This window comes from Mustela erminea, chromosome 3 (assembly GCF_009829155.1).
Source record: "Mustela erminea isolate mMusErm1 chromosome 3, mMusErm1.Pri, whole genome shotgun sequence".
Lineage (NCBI taxonomy): Eukaryota > Metazoa > Chordata > Mammalia > Carnivora > Mustelidae > Mustela > Mustela erminea.
In genome coordinates this window covers 156,414,356-156,437,942 of record NC_045616.1, presented here as the reverse complement: position 1 = coordinate 156,437,942, position 23,587 = coordinate 156,414,356, and the positions used below count along the sequence as shown (strand labels likewise).

General features: G+C 47.7%; 2 long non-coding RNA genes across 7 annotated transcripts; one reads left to right on the top strand and one right to left on the bottom strand.

Moving 5' to 3' along the window:
* Window positions 1-43: 43 nt before the first annotated feature.
* LOC116587080 lies at window positions 44-17,578 on the bottom strand. 3 transcript variants are annotated; one of them, XR_004284304.1, is made up of 4 exons: window positions 17,487-17,578; window positions 17,120-17,206; window positions 3,898-3,981; window positions 44-2,019 (listed from the first exon to the last, which is right to left on the bottom strand). It is a non-coding gene; the product is annotated as an uncharacterized LOC116587080 (long non-coding RNA). The 3 variants fall into 3 exon arrangements; XR_004284302.1 differs by lacking the exon at window positions 44-2,019 and adding an exon at window positions 3,292-3,632; XR_004284303.1 differs by lacking the exons at window positions 44-2,019; window positions 17,120-17,206 and adding an exon at window positions 3,292-3,632 and having other exon boundaries at window positions 17,487-17,573.
* Window positions 17,482-21,899, top strand: LOC116587079. 4 transcript variants are annotated; one of them, XR_004284301.1, is made up of 5 exons: window positions 17,530-17,595; window positions 18,270-18,392; window positions 19,360-19,521; window positions 20,928-21,053; window positions 21,841-21,899. It is a non-coding gene; the product is annotated as an uncharacterized LOC116587079 (long non-coding RNA). The 4 variants fall into 4 exon arrangements; XR_004284300.1 differs by lacking the exon at window positions 18,270-18,392 and having other exon boundaries at window positions 17,482-17,595; window positions 19,408-19,521; XR_004284298.1 differs by lacking the exon at window positions 18,270-18,392 and having other exon boundaries at window positions 17,493-17,595.
* Window positions 21,900-23,587: the final 1,688 nt, after the last annotated feature.

Genomic DNA, 23,587 nt, shown 5'->3' with positions numbered 1-23,587 from the left:
ATTACTCATATGACTTAAAAAAGGAAAAAAACAAAATCCAGGAGCCAGTCAGGAATGTGAAACACTGCTTTCGGTCTCTTTATCTCTTTATCTCAAATAATTTCAGTAGTGATTTTTAAATATGTCCACAAATGCTTTGATTCTCTTGATTCAATGGTAGAAATTCCTCTGGAGTGTCAGCTGTCCTCTGACTCATTTCTAACAAACAGAATGAGCAAAAGTGACAGCTCATGCCTCTGAGACTGGGTCACACCTGGCAGTTTCTCCTTGCTCTCTCTTGCACGATCCTGTGAGCTACTGTTCATTGCTGTGTAAGCAGCTCAGCTTGGGGGTACTTTGTTACTGAGCAGGAAATAACTGATTCAGTATCCATTCAGCTTCTCCCTCTAGCCCTCCTTATGTCTCCTATGTACTGGAAGTTAAGATTAAAGGCTTAATGGGGTTTAGTCCAAAAATTTCTGGAAAGAGTCTTGATACATTATTCTGAGAAGTTCACGATCCGGTAGGACAGGAGTTTCCTGATGGTAGGAGTCCCACTAGGAGTGGGATTACGTTTGATCCTTTAGTTCCATTACTAAAAACCTTGTGCCAGGTGATAGATTATTGCTCAACAACCTTCTCCCACCCACCTAACCTCTGTAAGAGGAGGACCCTTCCCCACTCCACCCGCGGAAGGCGGCGGTGATGCTTTGGCCGATAGGATGTTCGCGCACATGACGCAAGCGTGCTTGCCTTTCGGGGCTTGCCCTCCTGTACTTCTGCCATCACCATGAGAAGAGCTCCTCCCTGGTGGCTGTCGTCACCTGCACCCGAGCCCCAGGATCGTCCTCAACCAGCTCAACCAAGCCCAACCTCAGCCAGCTGCCCTGTAATCTGTGAAAATAAATAATTGTTATTTTCAAGTATTCATTTGGGGGTTTTTTAGACAGTTTTTGGCGGGGGCAGTAGCTAACCGATACGACACAGCACAATAAGACAGCTGCTACTGGTAGACACCACTGGACACTGGCTTTTCTCAAAGAATAGGCCTCCTTATCCACACGGATACATGCGCCTGGCAGCCAGGTTTCTATGGCAAATCTTGCCCCTAGCACCATCGGGAATGAGACCAGGGGAGGGCGCCTGAGCTCTCCAAGTTGGCTTTGGGGGTGAGCACAGACTAGCTAGTTTCCCCGTGTGGCTAGAATAGTAACACGTACGCGCAGGAGCTATGGGGTAGTCTGTTCTACATGGAGGCAGGGCAAACGTGGCAGCAGAAAACAAAAAACAATGAAGCAGACACAAAGAAAAACAGGGTCCTGCCAGCATTCCAGGTCCTGGCTCTCATCCCTTTCTCTAGCCCAGATTCTTTCTTGACCTTCAATTCTAGTGCTCCATACCCTTACAAGTGACTCTTTTATGAATAAGAGTGTCACGGGGTTTCTATACATGCAACTCAAGGATCTTCATACACATGCAGAAACCTGTCTCGCCCAGGTGTGCCCCGAACACGCCTGCATCAGTAGCCTGGGACCACCGCAGCGGATGCCACAAACTTGGTGGCTTAAAATAACAGAAATGCCTTCTCTCACAGTTCTGGAGACCAGAAGTCTGGCTGGGCTGCACTCCCTCTGAGGACAGAATCCTTCCCTGGTGGTCGTGGGTTCTAGAGGTTCAAGGTGGTCCGAGACCCAGGTCTCCCTCCCTCCAGTCTGCACCTGCGCTCTCCTACGGCCTCGACTGTGGTTTTACGCTCTTCTCTCCTGCCTCCCAGAATGACCGATGTTGGAGGGAGGGCCCACCCAGATTTTCCAGGAAGATCTCATCTCAAGATCCTTCACTGAATTACATCCACAAAAACTCTTTTTCTCATCATGCCACATACGCTGCGTCCGAGTATTGGAACGTGGACTTCATACCTCCCGCAGCTTCTCTCCAGGCCTTGGCCAGTGGGACAACCTCATACATGGGTACCTGTGTGTGTGATCTACAGAATTCAACTGGAGAGCATTTTAAATATCCATAGAAGTTGTGCATAGTCTGAAGAAAAAAAAAAGAGAGAGAAAGCAAGATTCCAACAAGTTTTAAATTCTTTTGTGTTGAAAGGAACAGACATTTTACATATTTTAGGATCCCTCTTAAGGTCCAAGGTATTTGAATGTAGTATGTATAATGGGAACATAAGGATTCAAGCTACACCAAAGAATCTCCTGGAGACTCTGGAATCACTGACAGAACAATCATGCACAGGACTCCCCGCATGACTGCTAGGCAGGAAGAAGACCCACCTTGACCTGGCAATGTTCAGCCTCATATTTGCCTGTACTGTAGCCCGTGGCATTAGTAGCCTCAGTAGCCTCAGTGAGCTGGGTTGTTGACTATTTTCTGCCGTGCACAAATATCTTTTAGTCCAGGAAGATTTAGAATTAAGTATCAAAAACTTTTGAGACTCAAAACCATTATATTTTATTTTAATTTACTTAGTAATGTCTACATCCAGCATAGGGCTTGAACTCACAACCCCAAGATCAAGAGTAACGCACTGTACTGACCAAGCCAGTCACGTGCCCCTCAAAAACATAGCATGAAGATGAAATTTGTTAGGTAGGATATGCACATTTGGTATTGGATATTCTTGGGATACTTAAGAGAATTTGACCTATTGGAAGCTCAGCTGTGTCACACTGAATTTCAAATGTGCAACTGAATCATCAATTTGACTTTTGCTTTGGGGATGAAGTCTTATCTTACTAAGTTTATTTACCATGTTGAAACAGTTCAGAGAGAACTTAAGCTTTGTTTCTTTTGTAACTTTGTTAGATTTCCTATAATCAATAGTCAGGAGTTTTTTGTTGTTGTTGTTGTTTTAAGTTTGTTTGTTTTTACTTTAGGGGGTGCCTGGGTGGCATAGTTGGTTGAGCGTCCAACTCTTGGTTTTGGTTCAGGTTGTGATCTTGGTGTCATGGGATCAAACCCAGCATTGGGCTCTGCGCTCAGCAAGGTGTCTGCTTGGGATTCTCTCTCCTCTCCCTCTGCCCCTCTGCTTAAGCTCTCTCTTTCTCTAAAACAAATAAATCTTTAAAAATTAAAAAAAAAATTGGGTATGGACACTGGGGAGGGTATGTGCTATGGTGAGTGCTGTGAAGTGTGTAAGCCTGATGATACACAGATCTGTAACCCCTAGGGCAAATACTACATTGTATGTTAATTTAAAAAATACTATAAAAAATAAAAATAAATTTCTTTTACTTTTAAGTAACCTCTACACCTGCTGTGGGGCTCAAACTCACAGCCCCGAGATGGAGAGTCACACACTCTGTCAACCGCACCAGCCAGACACCCCAAGAGGTTTTTTTTTATTGTTAATCCAAATAACAAAAGCACCGTAAGAGGAAATCAGTTATGTGACATTTTACTATACAGCTAAAAAGATCTGAGGGCGGGTGGGAGGAGAGGGGACTGAAGGCCTGACCTTCTCGGTTCCAGAGAAACAAGTGCTAGGGTTGTCATGGACAACCTCAGGTCTTCAGCTCACCCTGGCCTCGGGTGTGCAGGAAAGGAAGGAGGGTAGATCTTCCGAGTTCTCCCCACAGGAGACATTTTTCCCTCTTCTTTTTGTTCTATGTACATGAGGTGAAGGATGTTCACAAAACCTGTCGTGGTGATCATTTCCCAGTGTATGTAAATCAAGCCTTCTTACTATACATGTTAAACTTTAAAAAATGAATGGTAAGAAGGCAGCCAAAGAGAAAAAAACTGAGCATATGATGAGAAGAAAGCCATGTGTTCAAAGGCTCAATGAGCTTAGGTGTATAGCGTATTTGATTAACTTAAAGAAGCCAGAAAACTATGTCCTCTTTGGCTGGAGAGGCCCATGGGAGCAGACACAGACACTGCATGTGCTTTCTGTTTACTCACGCATCACAAGAGGAGTAATGATGCCTTGAACTGGAAGCTCGGGGCTGGCGATATTTTGGCTATTATTACAGAATTCCAGTAAGGCTGAAACGACACATGTATAAAAACATTGTAAGGGTGTTATTACAAAGGTGTGAGTCATGTCTAATGCTTTAGCTTTGAGTTCAGAAAAAAGCTTAATGTTTTTCTTTTTATGAAGTTTGTCTTTTCCCCACCATTTGTGAATTTTAGATTTACTATAGAAAGATAATTCTGGTTTCAACTGTATTCCAGTTATAATAACCTTTATACTCACACTAAAAAAAAAAAAAGGTTTGAGGAGAGCTAATTAATTAAATTAGTAAATGGGACCAAGTATCATCCAAAGATCTACTTAAACCAATGCCTCAAATTTGCTCGAAATATAAGAAAAATGAGATCTGTAACTTAAGCTTTAATAATGAAAGAAGAATGGTTTAGGATTTGGAAACTTCATATATTGAAAATTAAAATATAGAACCAAAGTGAACATTTGCACAGTTCTTTCTGCCCTCAAAAACTACCCTCAAGAATGCCCAAACCCTCAAATCAACAAATTGGGGCCATCCCTTGTCCCTTTCTGGCTGCCAACATCGAATACTTTTTTAGGCCCAATCAAAGTGTGTCAAATTTTTTTAAAAAATGTATTTGTATCTCTTCTATCTTCTGATCACGTGTAAAGTCAACCCGTTCCAAACGGTCATTTCACTGTGTTTGTATCCATTATGTGAACTTGATCTTGCTTGGCCTTGGGTCCTCGGAATTTGGGCCGGCAATTTGCAACAATGTGGATGGAGCTAGAGAGTAGCTCCCTTAGTGAAATAAGTCAGAGAAAGACAAATACCATACAATTTCAAGCCTATGTGGAATTTATGAAACAGGACAAATGAACAAAGAAAAAGAAAAACAGAGAGATAAACCCCAAAACAGACTCTTAGCCATGGAGAGCAAACTGGTGGTTCCCAGAGGAGAGGTGAGTGGGGGGAGGAGGGAAATAGGTGAAGGGGCGTGAGAGGACACTTCCTCGGATGAACGCTGAGTGATGGAGGTATCTGCGGAATCACCGGACCCACCTGAATCTAATATAACGCTGGGTGTTAGCTGTACCGGCACTAAAATAAAATTAAATAAAATTTGTGGTTGCAGAGGGGCACCGGAGAGGCTCAGTCGGTCGAGCACCCCCAACTCTTTTTTGGGGTCATGGTCATGGGCTTGTGGGATCCAGCCCCGTATGAGGCTCTGCACTGGGCGTGGTGCCTGCTTAAGATTCTCTCTCTCCCTCTCCTCTGCCCCTCCGCCCGCTCCTGAACGCTCTCTCTCTCTAAAAGAAAATGGATAAATAAACTTTTTAAATAATTAAATAAATACAATAAAGAGACATTTGCAGCAGCTCAACTCATAATCGCCCCAAACAAGAAAAACCCGAACGTGTTTCAGTGAGCAAATCGGTAAACAATCAGGGATATATCTGTGCATAGAAAGTTACTCAATATAAAAAGGGGCAAATTATTCAGACACCCAAAAATGTGCATGGATGAGCTTATGGTCTACTAGTGTGGAGAGAGCTACTAGGAAGGAAGGGTCAGCATGGAAAAGGGGCAGAAAGGGAAAGCATGATTTTGCTAATTCAAAGCCAAGTGTGAAGGACGGTCAGTTCCAACCCCTTTGAGTACAAAGCAAGCAAACACACCCGTAAGGAGAAAATGGCAATTTTCCGGGAATCACAGGACCCATTTAGCAATTTCTTTTTCTCTGCCTCCCTGAACTAGCTCTTAGTTTAAATAATGAAACCACTCAGTTTTCTTTTTTTCATGGGTAAGCATTATTATATTTTGGCATTTAAATCTAAATTCACAGATGTTCTTAAACAACCCTGCTTCCTTTTTTCCCAAGGAAGAAACCCTACTGTTACTGTTCTGGAAAGTGGGAAACTTCTTCATTTGTTTTAGGGATGACATCAGTTTTCATAGAAAAAGGACACCATCCTATCACCATTTAGGGTCCCGTTTGTATTAGTTATCGTTTTTTTTTAAGATTTTATTTATTTATTTGACAGACAGAGATCACAAGCAGGCAGAGAGGCAGGCAGAGAGAGAGGAAGGGAAGCAGGCTCCCCGCCGAGCAGAGAGCCCGATGTGGGGCTCGATCCCAGGACTCCAGGATCATGTCCTGAGCCGAAGACAGAGACCTTAACCCACTGAGCAACCCAGGCACCCCTGCATTCGTTATCTCTTGTTGCATAACAAACATCATTAAAATTTAGTGACTTCAGCAAAGAAATATATGGTTCCTCAAGTTTCTGCTGGCCACCCCTAGGTTCAGACGGCTGGTCGAAAAGCTGAGGCGTGGATCTAAGGTGGTTTCATCCCCATGTCTGGGACCTCTGTACAGCGGTCCGTTCGCCTTTGCTCTCCACAGGGACTCCGAGTGTTCCGAAAGACTGACAAGAGAATTTACAATATCCCTTAAGGCCTAGTCTTAGAGGCTGCTCTGTGTCATTTTTGCTGCATTGTGTTGGTCAAAGCAAGTCACCGGGCCAGCCCGAGGTTGGAGAAATGAATCTTCGTGCTTGATTTAAGGAGGAACAACAAAGCCACATTGCAAAGTGGAAAGGGCACAGGGATGCTATTCATCAGGGGACCATGACAGTAACAATGTACAACTCTGCTGTTAATGATGTTTAAAGCTCATATAAATATTAACTAAATTAGCTCTTAGATCTGAAACTGAATGAAGTTAAGCTAAAGATAATTTTGGATTAGAGGCTCAAGTTCACTCCAGCTTTGATGTAGTTAATCCTTATTTGAAAACCACTGGAAACAACTTACAGACGATTCAGAGATATCTGACCCTGTGGTTTTTATGAAGATTTTAACCATCAACTAACAGAAGAGTAACATGGAACCCTTTAGCTATTTTAAAATGCGCTGTTATTATCTAATCGTGTGTCAACACCCCTAGGTGTCCTAATGTCTAAACATTTCACAATGTTGTAGAATTATAAAAGGATCCAATTCCCAAAAGGATGAAAGCACAGAAACATCCACCAGAGCTGAGTGCTGGAGGTCTCTGGAGCAGAGGCACAGAGGAAAACCAAGATAATCCTTGTGTGTGCGGTTCAGACTTAGCCTTCTGTCACCACAGGCTGCCAAACCTGTCACCTTTCCGGCAATATGGAGTGATGCTCACATGGGGACCAGAGCCATGGTGACACCTGGCCACCTCTGTGGTCTGGGCTAATTCCAGGAATTCCCTGGGGGAAAAGTATCATGCACAAATATCAAGGTCAGGAAACTGCCCAGACACCTGTCCCAAGTCCTCAGCCTCACCGAATTCCTCATGCTCCTTCCCACGTGAAAGCCTCCATGCTGGCCGTCCTTGATGCCCCAGGATAAGTAAAGAAGAGGAGTATAAATCAAAGCCAGGGAGTTGGCATCCTCGAAACGTTCTGGCTTGCCCCTGTGTTGCTCCCAGCCTGGATTTTCTACCTCCATCCTGCCTTAGGGATTGATTTTTCCTCTGACACCTTGAGTCAAGGGCACTTTTGCAATCCCCAGGCTGTGCCAGACTGTGCCTGAGCCTTTTTGCTGGGGGAGAAATGACACCGGCTCCTGCAGACACAGATCCTGCAGAGAACACTGGGCAGCGGGAGTGTTCCAGATTCTTCCAGAAGATCAGGGGAGTAGGGAGAAGAAGCCCCGAAACAGAAAAACAAGAAAATGAGGAGGAAAAAGTGTGACTCTGGAGTTAAGAATTTCCCTTTCACGCTTCTGCTGCCCTGGGGTGGGCCTTACATGCCCATGAGGAGGAACCGGAGGGGTTTGTAGTGTGGGGCTGGGCCTGGCATTGGGTGGTGTGTGCCACGAAGGAGCCATCCGCGTAACGGGCGCCATTATAGAATGGGCACTCACACCCGCACCTGATGGAGACAGATAGCGAAGGCTTTGTCCCAAACCAAAAGAATCTGCAAGCCTCTCTCAAAATTCCGAGTTTCCATGTGAAGCTGTCTTCCTGTGGGAACTCGACTGCGTGAAACAAGCGGTTAAAGCATTTAGCAGCTCTGTGTGCCCAGGGGCTGTAATGTCAGTCATTCTTTCTAGAAAAACCCAAGTGTTTATGACTCAGGCAGCTCTCCCAGCTTTCATGCAGTCCCGGGGGCGTCCTTCACTGGCCTCTTCCTCCCTATCCCCACCCCACTCCCAGGTCCTCCCGGTCTCTCTCTCCGCATGGAGCCTCTGCCCAGATCCCCATCCTCAAAACTCCCTCCCTCTCCTCCTCCAAGGGCATGGCTCCAGAACAAGCTGACCACCCTGCACAGCCCCAAGTCCTGGGACAGATCCCAGAACCTAAAGGTTCAAGGTCAAACTCCTTAGCGTGGCGTTGATGTCAGGCTTCGGTTTACTCCCCCGGACCTCTCCCCTCTGACTCCTAGCCTCCTTTCTCCAGGACCAAGGGCCTCGGGCACTGTCACACTGCTGGGCTTCCATCCATGCTGTTCTCTTCTCCCTGCTGCAAACTCTCTGGGAGGTGGAGGCAAATATTTTTTCAGCTGTAAGGCTGCACTCTTCCCCACGACCTCAGCAGAACCCTCGCCCTAACCGCTCACTGCGGGCCGTGCCGGTGGGACTTCTGCTCGCCATGTGTTTCAGTCCCTGTGATGGGGGACAGCTGGGAGCTGGGATGTCTGTCTCTCTTCTGTCCAGGAGGAGGATGTCGTCACTGCATCCTGCCCTCCCTGAGCTCCGTCTCATTCCACACCATACAGTGAACTATTCCTCTCATAGGTCTCCATGCAGAGGGCTTTCTGAGGAGAAGGTTCTCTGTCAACATGTGGAAGCTGATTTACCCATCCCTGTTGTAGATCTATTCAACTGTTTTTTGAACTGGCTGCACCTTCCTCCCCCCCCCCAAAAAAAAACCCTAAAAATAGGTCTCTGATGGTTCTTTGAGATGGTAAAGTTACCATATAACCCACCAATTCCACTCCCAGGTATAGAGCCCAGGGAACTGAAGGCCTATGTCCACACCAAAATCGAGACAAAAATGTTCACTGCAGCATTATTCATAACAGCAAAAAGTAGAAATAACCCAAATGCCCACCAGCTGACGAATGCAGGGATAAACTGTGCTCCATCCACTCAGCGGACTATCCTCCGGCTGTAAGAAGGAATGAAAGTGCTGGCACGTATTACAATATCGATAAACCTTGAAAACATTACGCTGAGTGGAAGATGCCAGACACAAAGACCACAGATCCCATGATTTCATTTATAGGGAATGTCTAGAGGAGTAAAATCTATTTGACTCTAATCTTTCCATAGTAGATGTATCGAAAGGCTAGAGTTTGGGGAAATCTGGGTGGCTCAGGCGGTGAAGCATCTGCCTTCGACTCAGGTCATGATCCTGGGGTCCTGGGATCGAGCCCCGCTTACTCCCTCAGCCTGCCGCTCCCTCTGCTTGTGCTCGCTCTCACTCTCTGGCAAATAAATCCTAGGAAAGGAGGGAAGGAAGGGAGGCAGGCATAGATTAGCGTTTGCAGGGGCTGGTGGGTGAGGAGGAAGGGAGTTGGCTGGTGCGTGCAGGTTTCTGATTACCGGGAGGAAAACGGGCTGGAGTGGGTGGCAGCGGTGACTGCTCAGCTCCTACGGGGACAATCAGACCTGACTTGTGCGTCTGGAGGGGGTGACTGGTACGTGGGAGTTACACCTCAGATAAAGAGCTCAAATGGAGAGGAAAAGAATTGTCCTGGGAACCTTTCAAGGGATATTCTAGGCCTTGGAGGCCCAGACATTGTAGTCACATCTGTTCTAAGCGCAAGAAAAAATCGCTTTCCAAAGATCTTCTGGCTCTTGGCCTCCATTAACTTCTCTTCAAGCCTCTGCTCTCCCTTTTCTGCCCCCCCCCTCGGGTGGGGAGGGGTGGGTTGTTAGTGCCGACAGAGGGTGGCTGAGAAGCCGCTACTGCAGGTGCAGAAGGAAGCCCGCCCCCCAACCCGCCCGGGAGGCCCCCCCTGCAGGTGTGCATGCGGGCCAGGACGGTCCCAGGCGGAGGCTGCATAGACGCCTGCCCAGCCCCCAGGGGCTGTGCTCTGGGGAAAGGGTGACACCGCACTGTAAGGGAGCTGTTCCGCGGCAGGTGCACCCAGCCTCCCCAGAGACCCCGACCCAACCTTAAACAAACTCCCGGGGTGGGGGGAAGCCTGGAGGGGAGTTTTCAGGGGGCTTGGGGAGCGGCCCTCCGCCGCTCAGCCATCAGGCACGTGGATCACGTCCGTTCTGGTTCCTGCCAACCTCAGACCGCGGGGTGGGGTGGGGTGGGGGGAGCTGTGGGCGCCGCCCGGGACCGAGAGGGCTGATGTCCTTGGGTAGGTGCGATGCCTCCCAAGGGCCGCCGGAGAGACTGGAGGTGGGGGGCGGAGCGGGGAGGGGAAGGGGAGCAGGAATGCGGGGGCCGAGTCAGCGGAATCTGTGCCGACCCGAGAGAGACCTGGTTCAGAATCAAAGGCACAGCAGGGGGCGGGAGGGTTGGAAAACAGCAACATTTGTATTAGGGGAGAAGAAGCAAATACAAATGTCCTCGCAGTGGGAATTCGGGGTTCGCAGGAGAAAGCAGTCAGGGGGGCCAAGAGCCAGTGTGGGAGGCGAGGGCGCGCCAGGGACACAGGGGACCCCTGCCCAGCCGGGTGGGCGCTGTGTGGGCCGGGCTGAGCAGGCCCCGCGGAGGAAAGAAGCCTAAGGGAGCTGATGGATGGTGGCGGTGTAGACGCGCCTCCTGTGTCCCCTCTAAAATGCGCGCCCGCTGGGGGAATCTCAGCGACCAAGAAAGAGAGCCCCTGGGAGCTGGAGGCTAGAAGAAGAGCCCCTACTCAGCCTGGAGCCATTCGCTTGGGGCTTTGACTTTGAGGCTGGCTCAGACCACCTTGTCTCCAGCCAAAGGGCAGGGGTGGCCGCTGCCAGCAGGAGTCCCAGCGGGGAGCAAGAGAGCGTCTGTCCATCTGGGCCTTCTTTCTTACAACTGTTTCTCTTATTACCAACATATTTCATGTTCGTTATTTAAGAGTATATCAAATACATTATCGTGGTGTCCTGGCCCTCCCCAGATGTCCGCCCCCTAATCCCTAGAACCTGTAAATATGCTCTATAGCACACATGGCCCAGCACAGTGGGGGGCTTTGCATGTGTGATTCGGTTGAGGCTCTGAAGGTGGGAGATGAACAGGGATTACCTGGGTGGGCCCAGTGTGGTCACAGGGGAGAGAGGACAGGGGAGCAGGGTCAAAATAAGGAGCTATAACTGCAGAAACCACGGTCCCAGCAAAGTGATCGCTAGCTTTGGAGGTGGGGGAAGGGATGCGAGTTGCTGAATGCTGCAGCTTCTGGAAGGTGGAAAAAGGCAAGAAAAGAGTTTTGCCTTGAGCCCCCAGAAAAGAATTCAGTCCTGCAAACACCCTGATTCCAGGACAGCCCATCTCGCACTTCTGACCTCTGAGTATAAGACGATAAATCGCTTCTGTTTTAAATGACTAAGTTGGTGATAATTTGTTATAGCAGCACAGGAAAGTAATGCATAAATACATACATTTTTAAAAAGAAAATAAATCAGTTGTGATCCACCAGCCAGAATAAAATAATAATTTTTAATATCTATAATTTAGCAGTCAACGGAGGACAAGAACCGGTATGTGAAGGCACTTGCGAAGAACGAAAGTGTCGTGGAGCTCATGCTGGCCTGTCCAGGTGAACATGCCGCAGTCATTTCACCAGCCAGGAGGGTGTCCAAGCTCGCCCGATGCCCAGATCTGGGCTTCTCAATATCATTCTCCCTCACAGAAGCCAGAGCTCTTTGGATAAATGGCTAATTTCAGGGCTCAGATAGGAAAGATACAAATGAAACCAGATGGTACTATTCTGTGAGACAGCGAGGAAGTCCTCAAAGAATGACAGGAACTTAGCCAAAGAACCCAAGAAAGTTAGCTTGGAGGAACTCCCTTTCGACAAATCTGGGATAATTGGACCAACAATACCGATAGTATTGAATTATGACCATTCTTATTTTACCTATCCCAATCATAGGGTAAAGTAAAAATCCACAAGTGCTGGCAGATATAATTATGTAAATGAAAAAATAATTGGGGAGAAGAGAAAACTCTTCTTATGGTGGAATATCAACTAGTAAGTGTCAAAGGAGTAATGGACGTTGAAATACCATTTGCCATCAGAGCATTAATTGTGTCAGAGAGAATCGTCAGTGGATGCTGAAGTAGTGGGTGAGAATTTAATGAGAAATGGGATATGTGGGGCGCCTGGGTGGCTCGGTGGGTTAAGCCGCTGCCTTCAGCTCAGGTCATGATCTCAGGGTCCTGGGATCGAGTCCCACATCGGGCTCTCTGCTCAGCAGGGGGCCTGCTTCCCTTCCTCTCTCTCTGTGATCTCTTCCCTTCCTCTCTCCTACTGTGATCTCTCTCTGTCAAATAAATAAATAAAATCTTTAAAAAAAAAATTAAAAAAAAAAAAAAAAGAAATGGGATATGTATACAGTCTTACTCTCTCCTCACAGGATACGAACCATAAAAGGGAAAGTAACAACTTTCCAGTTGAGAAAGCTGGCAGCCCCCTTGGCCAAGGGATCAAAATTCGTGTCACCAGGGCGCCTGGGTGGCTCAGTGGGTTGGGCCTCTGCCTTCATCTCAGGTCATGATCTCAGGGTTGTGGGATCGATCCCCGCATCGGGCTCTCTGCTCAGCGGGGAGCCTGCTTCCTCCTCTCTCTCTGCCTGCCTCTCTTGTGATCTCTGTCTGTCAAATAAATAAATGAAATAAAATAAAAATTAGTGTCACCCGTAATGGAACAAATGGACAACGTGAGCCTCTGATACAATACCACTGAGGGTCCTGTCATTTTGGTGCTGCTCCTGCCAAAAATTCATAACCTCAGTTTGTGAGGGGCTAGCAAACAAATCAGACTGAAAGGTATTTCTACAAAATAACTGGCCTATATCCTATAAAAATGCCCATGTCACGAACAACAAAGAAAGATTAAGAAACCATTCCTTATTAGAAGGGACTAAAGAGGCATGACACCTAGCCGCCCTATGGATTTGACGCTGGATCCTGGACTGGGAAAAATGGTATCTTCCCCCCTTTCTTTTCAAAGGACATTAGTCAGGCTACAGCGTGGATTAATCTTGAGGATCTTAACCTTATGCCAGATGACATAATCCAGTCAAAAAGGATAAATATTGCAGGATTCCACTTTTGTGAAGTACTCAGAGTTGTCAAATTCAGAAATAGAAAAGATGGTGGTTTCCAGGGGCTGAGGAGGTGGGAGGGGGGTTACTGTTCAGTGAGTACAGGGTTGCGATGGTGTGATAGATGGTGTGCATCTCGATGGTGTTCCCTATAGACTGAATGTTTGCAGCGCCCCCAAATTCATAGAGTGAAACGTCATCCCCAACGTGATGGTGTTTGGAGGTAGAGCCTTTGAGAGGAGAGTAGGTCCTGAGGGCAGAGCCTTTGTGAACGAGATTAGTATTCTTCTAAGAGAGACCCCAGAGAGCTCCCTTGCGCCTTCTGCCATGTGAGGACACGATGAGAGACCGCCATCTCTGAACCAGGAAGCCTCCTCGCCAGGCACCTGACTTGTCCGCATCTTGATCTTGGACTTGCAGCCTCTACACCTGTGAGAAGTAAATGTCTCTGTTTGTAGGCCACGTGATCTACTGTATTTTTTACCACAACAGCTCACATGGATGAAGACAGTGGTAATGGCTGCACAACACTGTGAATGAGTTTAATGCCACGGATTGTCTGCTTAAAAATCGTGATAATGGACAACAGGTGTTGGCGAGGAGGTGGAGGAAAAGGAACACTTGTACACTGTTGGTGGGAGTGCACACTGGTACAGGCATTGTGGAAACAGTATGGAGGTTAAACATAGAACTACCTTACCATCCAGTAATCAGACTACCCAAAGAATACAAAAACACTAATTCAAAGGGAAACATGTACTCCTATGTTTACAGCAGCATTATTTACAATAGCCAGATATGGAAGCAGCCCAGACATCCATCAGTTGACCAATGGCTAAAGATGTGGAGATTATATATATACATGTAAAATTCAGCCATAAGAAAGAGTAAAATCCTGCCATTAGTAACCACATGGATGGAGCTAGTGAGTATAACGGTATAATGCTAGGCAAAATAAGTCAGTCAGACAGAGACAAATATGGTATGATTTCACTCATATGTGGAATTTAAGAAACAAAACAAATGAGCAAAGGGAAAAAAAAAAAGAGAGAAAGAAGAAAACCAAGAAACAGACTCTTAGCTAAGGAGAACAAACGGCTGGTTACCAGAGGGGAAAGGTTGGGGAGGTGGGGGAAACGGGGGGCTGGGATGAAGGAGAGCACTTGTCGTGATGAGCACTTGTCGGGGTGACGTACGGAAGTGTCCAGTCACTTTATCGCACACCTGAAACTAGTATACTGCGGCATGTTAACTAACTGGAACGAAAATAAAAACTTTAAAAATTATAGAGAATATTTTAAAGTTAAGGTTAAAATGCTAAATCTCATGCAATATGTATTTTACCATAATAAAAAAATAATCTGAAAAATCCTGCGACTTTCACAAACACACCCATCAGTAGCTGACCGGCAGAATTTTCATAAGGTCTGTAGTTCTATAATATGGGTATGCCAATGTTAATTTCCTCATTTTTAAAAAAGATTTTATTTATTTATTTGTTTATAAAAAGTTTTTTAAAGGTTTTATTTATTTATTTATTTATTTGTCAGACAGAGAGAGAGGGCGCACACAGACAGGGGGAGGAGCGGGCAGAGGGAGAAGCTATTTCCCCACTGAGCAGGGAGTCCAATGTGGGACTTGATCCCAGGACCCTGGGATCATGACCTCAGCCGAAGGCAGACACTTAACCGACTGAGCCACCCTTGGTGTCCCAAGATTTTTTATCTAGAAAGAGAGTGTGTGCGGGCATGCAAGGGGCAGAAGAAGAGAGAGAATCCCAAGGAGACCCCCCCCACACCAAGCATGGAGCCAGACATGGGGCTCAATCTCATGACCCTGAGTTCATGACCTGAGCTGAAATCAAGAGTCAAGGCTTAACTGACTGAACCATCCAGGGGCTGCTTTCCTCATTTTGATAAATGTACCATGGTTATGTATGAAAATGTCCTTTAAATAACAGAAACATATAGTGAAGTATTTAGGGGCAAAGAGGCACAATGGCTACAATATCTTCTCCAGCAGTTTAGAAAAATTAATGTACGCAAATTATTCATATATGGATGATGTGGGAAACAAAGACAGAAGAAAAACTTAAATTTCCCTACTTTCTGCAGCCCACTGACAAGTCCTTGAAACAGGCATAGTGACATTCCTCTAGGGACTCAACTGCCTCAATGTTAATACTCTGCTAAGGGCAAAAGGTAACCCCAGCCCGACCCCCAGGATCCTATGAGTCTACTTTCACATATAAAAATTCCTTTAGTGGGGCACCTGGGTGGCTCAGTGGGTTAAAGCCTCTGCTTTCAGCTCAGGTCATGATCCCAGGGTCCTGGGATCGAGCCCCGCATCGGGCTTTCTGCTCAGCAGGGAGCCTGCTTCCTCCTCTCTCTCTGCCTGCCTCTCTGCATACTTGTGATCTTTGTCTGTCAAATGAATAAATAAAATCTTAAAAAAAAATAAAATAATAAAATAAAAATAAAAATTCCTTTAGAAATTCTTTCATATCTAAATCCCCCAAGATTCGTGTTGGCAATCATCTCCCAAGCATATGACCCACTGATATACATCTGAAGGGTCTCATGACTAAGGTTTTATTAGATGGCAATAAATGACCTTTTCCAGATAGCTAACTCCCTCAAGGTTCTGGAAACCTTGTTTCTAAAATTCCTGAGAGACTTACCCTAACCTCTTCCCTACTTGAAAGTCTATAAGGGGCCACTCCTCATGACCTCAGGGCAGCTCTTTCTGCCCATGGGTCCTGTCCCTGTGCTTTAATGAAATCCTTTTTGCACCAAAGACGTCTCAAGGATTCTTTCTTGGCTGTCGCCTTTGAACCCTAACATCTTTCCTACATCATGGAGAGAAAGAATGGTAAAGCAAATGCGCAAAATATTAACATTTGGGAATTGTGGGTGAAACGTAGAGAAGAATCCGTACCATCATTGCAACTTTTCTGTAAACGTACTTCAAAACAAACAGTTTAAATTCGAAGAACTCGGGCGCCTGGGTGGCTCAGTGGGTTAAGCCGCTGCCTTCGGATCAGGTCATGATCCCAGGGTCCTGGGATCCAGGCCCGCATCGGGCTCTCTGCTCAGCAGGGAGCCTGCTTCCCTCTCTCTCTCTCTGCCTGCCTCTCTGTCTACTTGTGATCTGTCAAATAAATAAATAAAATCTTAAAAAAAAAAGAAAAAAAATTCGAAGAACTTGAACTAACTGGAAAGGAATGAAATGGTCTGGAGGGAACAGGATTCTCATGCCTATGGCTATCTTGGCCACCTGGGCTCTGTGACACCCTAATTCAGGTGGCACCAGGAGAAGGGATGTAGGGTCTTAGCCACACAGACCAGTGGGGGAAAAATGGGCCAAGAGTCCTTGGAACAGAGGCTAGGGCAGCCCCAGCCACTTGCGGAGATGAGCCAATACATAAAGACCCTTGGGGAGCTTCAGTTGGGCTCGAATGGATAGCCATCAGGAGCTCTAGTGGCAAAGGTGAGGCAGAGAAACCAGGCGGCAGATGAAGTTCAAAGCCCTAACAGTTCTGTTGTTGGGAACAGAGGGAATCCAACTCCTCCAGCTACACACAACGGGGACCTCTCACGGACGCCATGATGAGCGCAACAAGTCGGAGTCCAATGGTCCACCCAGCCTCATCCCACCCATCTGAAGTTCAAAAGCGGAGCAAACTGTCGGTGATGGAGTCCCATTCCTGTCCCTGGGGGGCGGGTACTGAGCGGGAAGGGCCAGGGAATTCTGCGCAGTCCTGGAAGTACTCGACAGCCTGTTCTGGGTGTTGGACACAAGTTATCAAGATGTACACTTAAGCTTTGCGCACTTTTTACTCTATGTGTTAATCCTATATTTAAAAGGGTCTAGCCCGACCCCCGCCTCGGCGCCACAGCCCCGACGACGCGTCCGCGTGAACGAGGCTTTCACGCAGATTCAATGGAGGTTCGATTTACCTTGTTTGTTATTTCGTTGCTAAGCAACACAGTCCGAGCTGCACAACCCAGTGACGCCAGCGACGGAGAGCCCATGTGGGGGATGTGCTAGACAGGGATCCGAGAGTGACCGACAGCGACAATCCCCGCTCCCGCTCCGCGCTTGCTCTGGGAGGTGGGGGAGGGGAGGAGGGGGGAGGGGAGGAGGGGAGGGGAGGGGAGGAGGGGGGGGTTGCCGAGCAGGACGACGTAGCCGCCGCCCGCCCTTCCCGGGCTGCCCGGAGCCGCTCGCCCCGCCTGCGCGCGCCTCCATCGCTATGACAACCGCTTCCCAGCAGGGGGCTGGAAGGGGCCCCTGCGGGTGTCAGGCAGGGCCTGGAGGTCTCACCTGCCACGGGTGGAGGAGCCTGACCAAGAAACTCATGAGTCACCGCAAGGAAAGGCTGATGCGTAGGGTCGCTGCTGTCAAAACGGGCAGATCGGAGGCTGGGGGACAGGTCGGTGAGCGTGGGGGAGGGTTCTCAAGGGCAGGGGTGGGCGGGGCACGGAGGGAAAGACTGAACCCGGTTAAAACCCAGATGAAGTGGAAAGGCCACCCGAACGGGAAAAGGCAAAGGCTCTTCATCCAGAGCTCACTACGCGCACGGAGCCAGCCACCCTCCGCGCGCAGAGACACTCCGCAGAGGAGCCGGGAAGCTTCCTCACGGAGAAAGGACGACCGCGGATACGCTCCGTGTGGACGCTGCTGGCCGGGAACCCAGCGGCCTCCTGCGCGATCAGTTACAGACGCGCGGTGGCCTTCTCTGACTGGTCCGAAAGTGGAGGTGGGACCCAAAGTTAGAGACGCTGTCACTTCCAGGCCAGTCGCTGCAGGGGTTGAACTTTGGCTTCCTTCTGGTCCTATATGGTCAGGCCATCATCCGTGTGGGCGGTCTATCAGGGAATACCCAGAAGTTAGAGGTCGAGAGTGGCCCCTATGGTCTTATTCACAAGGAAGTGAGAGGCCCAGCGGGGGGGGGGGCACCCCAGAAGACGTGGGACATGCAGCATCCTAGGGAGGAGAGCAGTGGGCGATGTTAAAGCCCCATGTGAAGTCCGCAGTACCGGGATCGGGGGCACCTCTGATGGGAATCGGATTCCCCTGAGAGCCCGGCATGTGTTTCTGGCGCAGGCCCTGGACCTGAGTGCGCTCCTTCAGACGTGTCAGACCTGGTACCTCGCTGAAGCTGAGCGCTCTCTTCCTCAACGCCTACCTCCTAGGAGTGCTGAGTTTGGGACGGAAAATTGTGCCCAAGTTCGTTGGACAGGGCCTGGCCTTCAGCAAGGGCTCAGTCAAGTTAGATGTTATTTAGTGCTTCCAAATGATTGGTCAGAAACTTAAATTCAGAATATTGTGGGGATGAAAACCCAAACTGTGGATTAATTGTAAACTAAAGTGTCAGAGACCTGGGCGCAGCGTGGGGCCCGAGGGTGGCTGGTGAGTGGATAGAAGGGGCTGGAAGGGGAGAGACAGTGGGCACAGTGGGCACCAAGAGGAGGCATTTGTCCAGCCTAGACCAGGTGCCCTTCCCAGGGTGGAGGAGGAAGAGGGGGGCTGCGCCAGTGGTGAGACTGGCAGGTCCCCTAGGACTCCGTTTGGAGTGAGGCAGGAATAGTTCTGTAGAAGGCAGGCGGGTCAGAGGGCACCCGGCTGGCTCAAGGAGTAGAGCATGCGACTCTGGATCTCCCAGTTGTCTGTTCAAGCCCCACACTGGGCGTAGAGCTTACTTAAAAGAGGGAGAGAGAGAGAGGTAGACAGAGAGCAAGGCAGATCTTGTTGCCAGGAGACAAGAAGGAAGGAGAATTTCACAAACAAAAATACCATGTATGTCATACGCTTTAAGGGTTTGTGCTCAAAAAGATTTAGGGACACCTGGGTGGCTCAGTCAGTTAAGTGTCTGCCTTCAGCTCAGAACATGATTTCGGGGTCCTGGGATTGAGTCCCCACATCGGGCTCCCTGCTCAGCGGGGTGTCTGCTTGTCCCCCTCTCTCTGCCCTGTCCCTGCTCTTGCGCGCTCTCTCTCTCTCAAATAAATAAAATCTAAAAGAAGAAGAAGAAGATTTAAACCTAAGAAATCAAGAAATCCTAGTTAGACTTCAGAATTACATCTAAGCAGTCAGAACGGAAATCATTACATGGGAGCCCCAAGTGTGGTTGTGATGCTTTCCTGGTAAACCTAGAAAATGTTTTTTAATTCAATGGCAACTTCTTCTGGGACAGGAAGTAAGTCTTTGATCTGCCTGATCTGCCTGACCTGCTTATCTCCAGGATCTAACAAAGCAGGTTCTACAGAAAAACCACTCCATGAGTGTTTGATGGAGACAGACAAGATGACAGAAGAAACTCAACCCGGGAGCTGAATGTTTTCCATAAACGAGGAGGGTGAGGTGCTAACCTAAGGTTTCCCCTGGGTTCCGTAGGGCTAGGAAAAAAATCTCTACAGGAGAGCCTCGGTTTAGGGCAATGACACAATTTCAGGGTAGAAGTCAATCAGACTGAAATGTATGTTTCAAGGGACATCCCAAAGAGAGACTCCCCTCAGGCCCCGGGAGCTGCCCCAGAATGCTGGGCTGAGGGGGTGTGGCAGAGGGACTTGAAATTGGGCACAAGCTGCAACCAGCCGGTCAGTGCTGAAGCGGACCCTGGTGCTGGAGCTCGAATATTCCCTGACCACCGTGTCAGTTTTCTGTGGTTGCCGCAACCAATTACCAGAAACACAATAGCTTAAAACGACAGTTATTATTTCACATCACAGTTCTGGGAGCCAAAAGGCTGAAATCGAGGTGTTGGGAGGGTCACGTTTCCTGCAGAAGCTCCAAGAACCCGTTCCTCGCCTCTTCCAGTTTCTGGTGGCTCTAGTCGTTCCTGGCTGCGGCTGCACTGTTCCGACCTCTGTCTCATTTTCACGGGGCCTCCTCTGTGTCTCAAAGATCTCTCTACCTCACTCTTTTTTGCTCTCTCTTCTTTTTTAAGATTCCATTCATTTATTTGAGAGAATGAGAGAGAGCGAGAGCACGCGAGCAGGGAGAGGGGCAGAGGGAGAAGCAGGCTCCCCGCTGAGCAGGGAGCCCAATGTGATTTGGGGCTTGATCCCCGGACTTGGACTTAACTTACTGAGACACCCAGGCGCCCCTCTTTGCCTCACTCTTTTTTTTATTACTTTTATTAATATATAATGTATTATGTACTTCAGGGGTACAGGATTATGAATCATCAAGCTTACACATTTCACAGCACTCACCATAGCACATACTCTCCCCAATGTCCGTCACCCAGCCACCCTATCCCTACCCCCCCATCTCCCAGCAATCCTCAGTTTGTTTTGTGAGATTAAGAGTCTCTTATGGTTTGTGCCCCCCACAATCCCACCTTGTTTCATTTTTTTCCCCTCCCTATCCCCAAACTCCCTGCCCTGACTCTCAAATTCCACGTATCGGGGAGATCATGTGATAATTGCCTTTCTCTGATTGACTTATCTCGCTTAGCATAATACCCTCTAGTTCCATCCACGTTGCTGCGAATGGTAAGATTTCATTTCTTTTGATGGCTGCATAGTATTCCATTGTATATATACACCACATCTTCTTTATCCATTCATCTGTTGATGAACATCTAGGTTCTTTCCATAATTTAGCTATTGTGGACATTGCTGCTATAAACATTAGGGGGCCTGTGCCCCTTTGGATCACTGCATTTGTATCTTTAGGGTAAATACCCAGTAGTGCGATTGCGGGGTTGTAGGTAGCTCTATTTCCAACTTTCTGAGGAACCTCCATGCTGTTTTCCAGAGTTCTCTGCTTCACTCTTATGAAGGCACCTGTCAATGCATTTTTGGTCTACCTGGGTAATGAAAGATGATCTCATTTCAAGAGCCTTGACTAAATCACCCTGCAAAGACTCTTTTTCCAAATAAGGTAACACCCACAGGGGCTGGGGATTAGGGCACAGATGTATCTTTTAGCCTTCTAACCCACATCCCAAAGGTCAGAACATGACATTCATAGCTCACTCCTGAAAATGCTTGTGGACTGCCACAGGGCTCCTGGGATACTCCGGAACTGACTCTGGGGTTTACACCAGGCAATCCAGCATCCGGAGATGGGATGGGGTTTATTACCAGCCTGCGGGGTCTGTCTTAGTCTGGGAAATCCGACATTGTTTCAAGGAATTCCTGGGCTATGGGATCCTCTGGATGTGCAAGGTTTTGTGGCCAGTTTAGGAACTTTTCTACTCTTAAGGGTGGACCTCTTGGTTCATTTATCCTTTGGGTCCCATGGATGGGTCAACATTTTGCAGAATGCATGCTTGGACATTCCAGCTGCATGAGATGGCCTTTAGGGAAGGGTTCAGTGGCCAGATACTTGTGGACACCGCTGGTGACATTCCCTTTTTGCAAATCCTCAACACATTTTAATAGATTAAAGGCACCCAGGAATCTTACAGTAGAGAAGACTAGTATTTCCCAACTTTCTTGGAACCGTTGACAACTCATACCTTGCTCTGGAAGGGAGACCTAGTAAAGAGGAAATGTACGGGTATGTGTTTGGCCTGTGTGTCCTCTGGGTTGGCAGCATGAGCCAATGCCAGATTATTCCTCGTTTCTGACCCTCTTTGCCATCCCAGGGTGCCAGCTGCTGACTCTAATGGGCTCCGGTCCCCATTAGGTACCTGCTCACCGGCTGACGTTTCACTTTGTCCCAGGATTCCGCTATGCTTGCCCAGGACTTATTGATCCTGCTTTGATGTTACAGGGCAGAAGGCACAGTCCTTGGTTGTGCTGAGTCCTCCCGACCCTTCCCACATTCTGCCCTTTCACCACAGCTGGGGACCTTGCCTTGTTTGTGGGTGAACTTCTGCATACATGGCATTAAAAGGCCTCTTTAATCAGGCTTCATTGAGAAGTAAGGTCGGAAACGTGGCAGTTCAATCTGAATTTGTATGAGGATCAGAAGGCGTGAAGGGGTTCCTAACTTCTCCTTTCCCTTTTTTGGTCTCTCTAGGAGGAACTCTTAAGGCCTGGCCTACATCACATGGAGAAGCACTTAGGAACCCGTCACTCAGGAAGACCAGCAGGAGTCAACTGTAGATTGATTTCCTCCCTTCCTTCCTTCCTTTCAAGATTTAATTTATTTATTTGGGAGAGTGGGGGAGAGGTAGAGGGAGAAGCAGACTCCCTGCTGAGCAGAGAGCCCCATGTGGGACTTGATCCCAGGCCCCTAGGATCATGACCTGAGACAAAGGCAGAGGTTTAGCCGACTGAGCCACCCAGGCGCCCTTTCCTTTTATTTCCTTCCTTCTCCCCCGCCCCCTTCCTTCCCTTCCGCTTGCTTGCTTGCTTTCTACAATTAGGAGATTGATACAAATTAGAGCAAGGCTTTATTTCACTGGAAAATTAAGGGAGAATTATAAAGAGTGCAGAAGATCTTGTCAATTATACTTGTTATTAGGAATATCAAGAATGTTTTTAATGATAACATGCAATTTCAAATAGAATAATTTTAAAACCTAGCTGTTCTCCTTAGTGAGGGAGATATGAATAAAAGGATATGAAGGACTGTGGCTTTTTCAATCTGTTATTCAACAGATTGTTAATACATGGTGAGACTTGGTAGCCGTCACTTTAACTGAGGGACCGAACTCAGTCGCATTAGTAGCGGCTCGACCTGACTTTTCAGCTTCCCCGTGTGCTGTCCTAGGAAAGATATGACACCACCTATGAGATATTCTTTCTAAAGAAATGTTTACTATGGTGAGCTCTGTGAAATGTGTAAGGCTGATGATTCACCTGTACCCCTGGGGCTAGTAATATGTTATATGTTAATAAAAATAATTAAAAGAATATTTAACCCTAATCAAATCAAGCCTCTAGGCCAACTTCCAGTTTACAGGAAATAGGGGTTAAAGTAACCAGTTAAATAACAACAGGAAGAAGCAATCAGACAAATCTAGAGTGAGAGATATTGTATGAACAGCTGTCCTGTGATCTGCCAACAGACATGTCATCAGAAAACAAAAGGTACAGGGACTGTTTTATTTTCATTTTTTCTTATTTTATCTTATTTTTATTGTTTATTTTATTTTATTTTATTTTAGAGAGAGAGAAAGCATGAGCATGTTTTGGGGGGTGGCAAAGGGAGAGGGCGACTCTCAAGGAGACTCCATGTCCAGCAGGGAGCCTGATGTTGGGCTCAGTCCCATGACCCAAGATCAGGACCTGAGCTAAAATCAAGAGCTGGACGCCTAACCGCTTGAGTCACCCAGGTGCCCCCTTGCGACTGTTTTACAGTAAGGGCGGAGACCATATAGACTTACACCAGTGGCGATGCATGAAGCTAGATTGGGGGAATCCTTGTGTTACAATGTTTTTTTTTCCAGGGGCGCTTGGGTGGCTCCATCCTTTAAGGGTCTGCTTTTGGCTCAGGTTCTGACCCCAGGGTCCTGGGGTCAA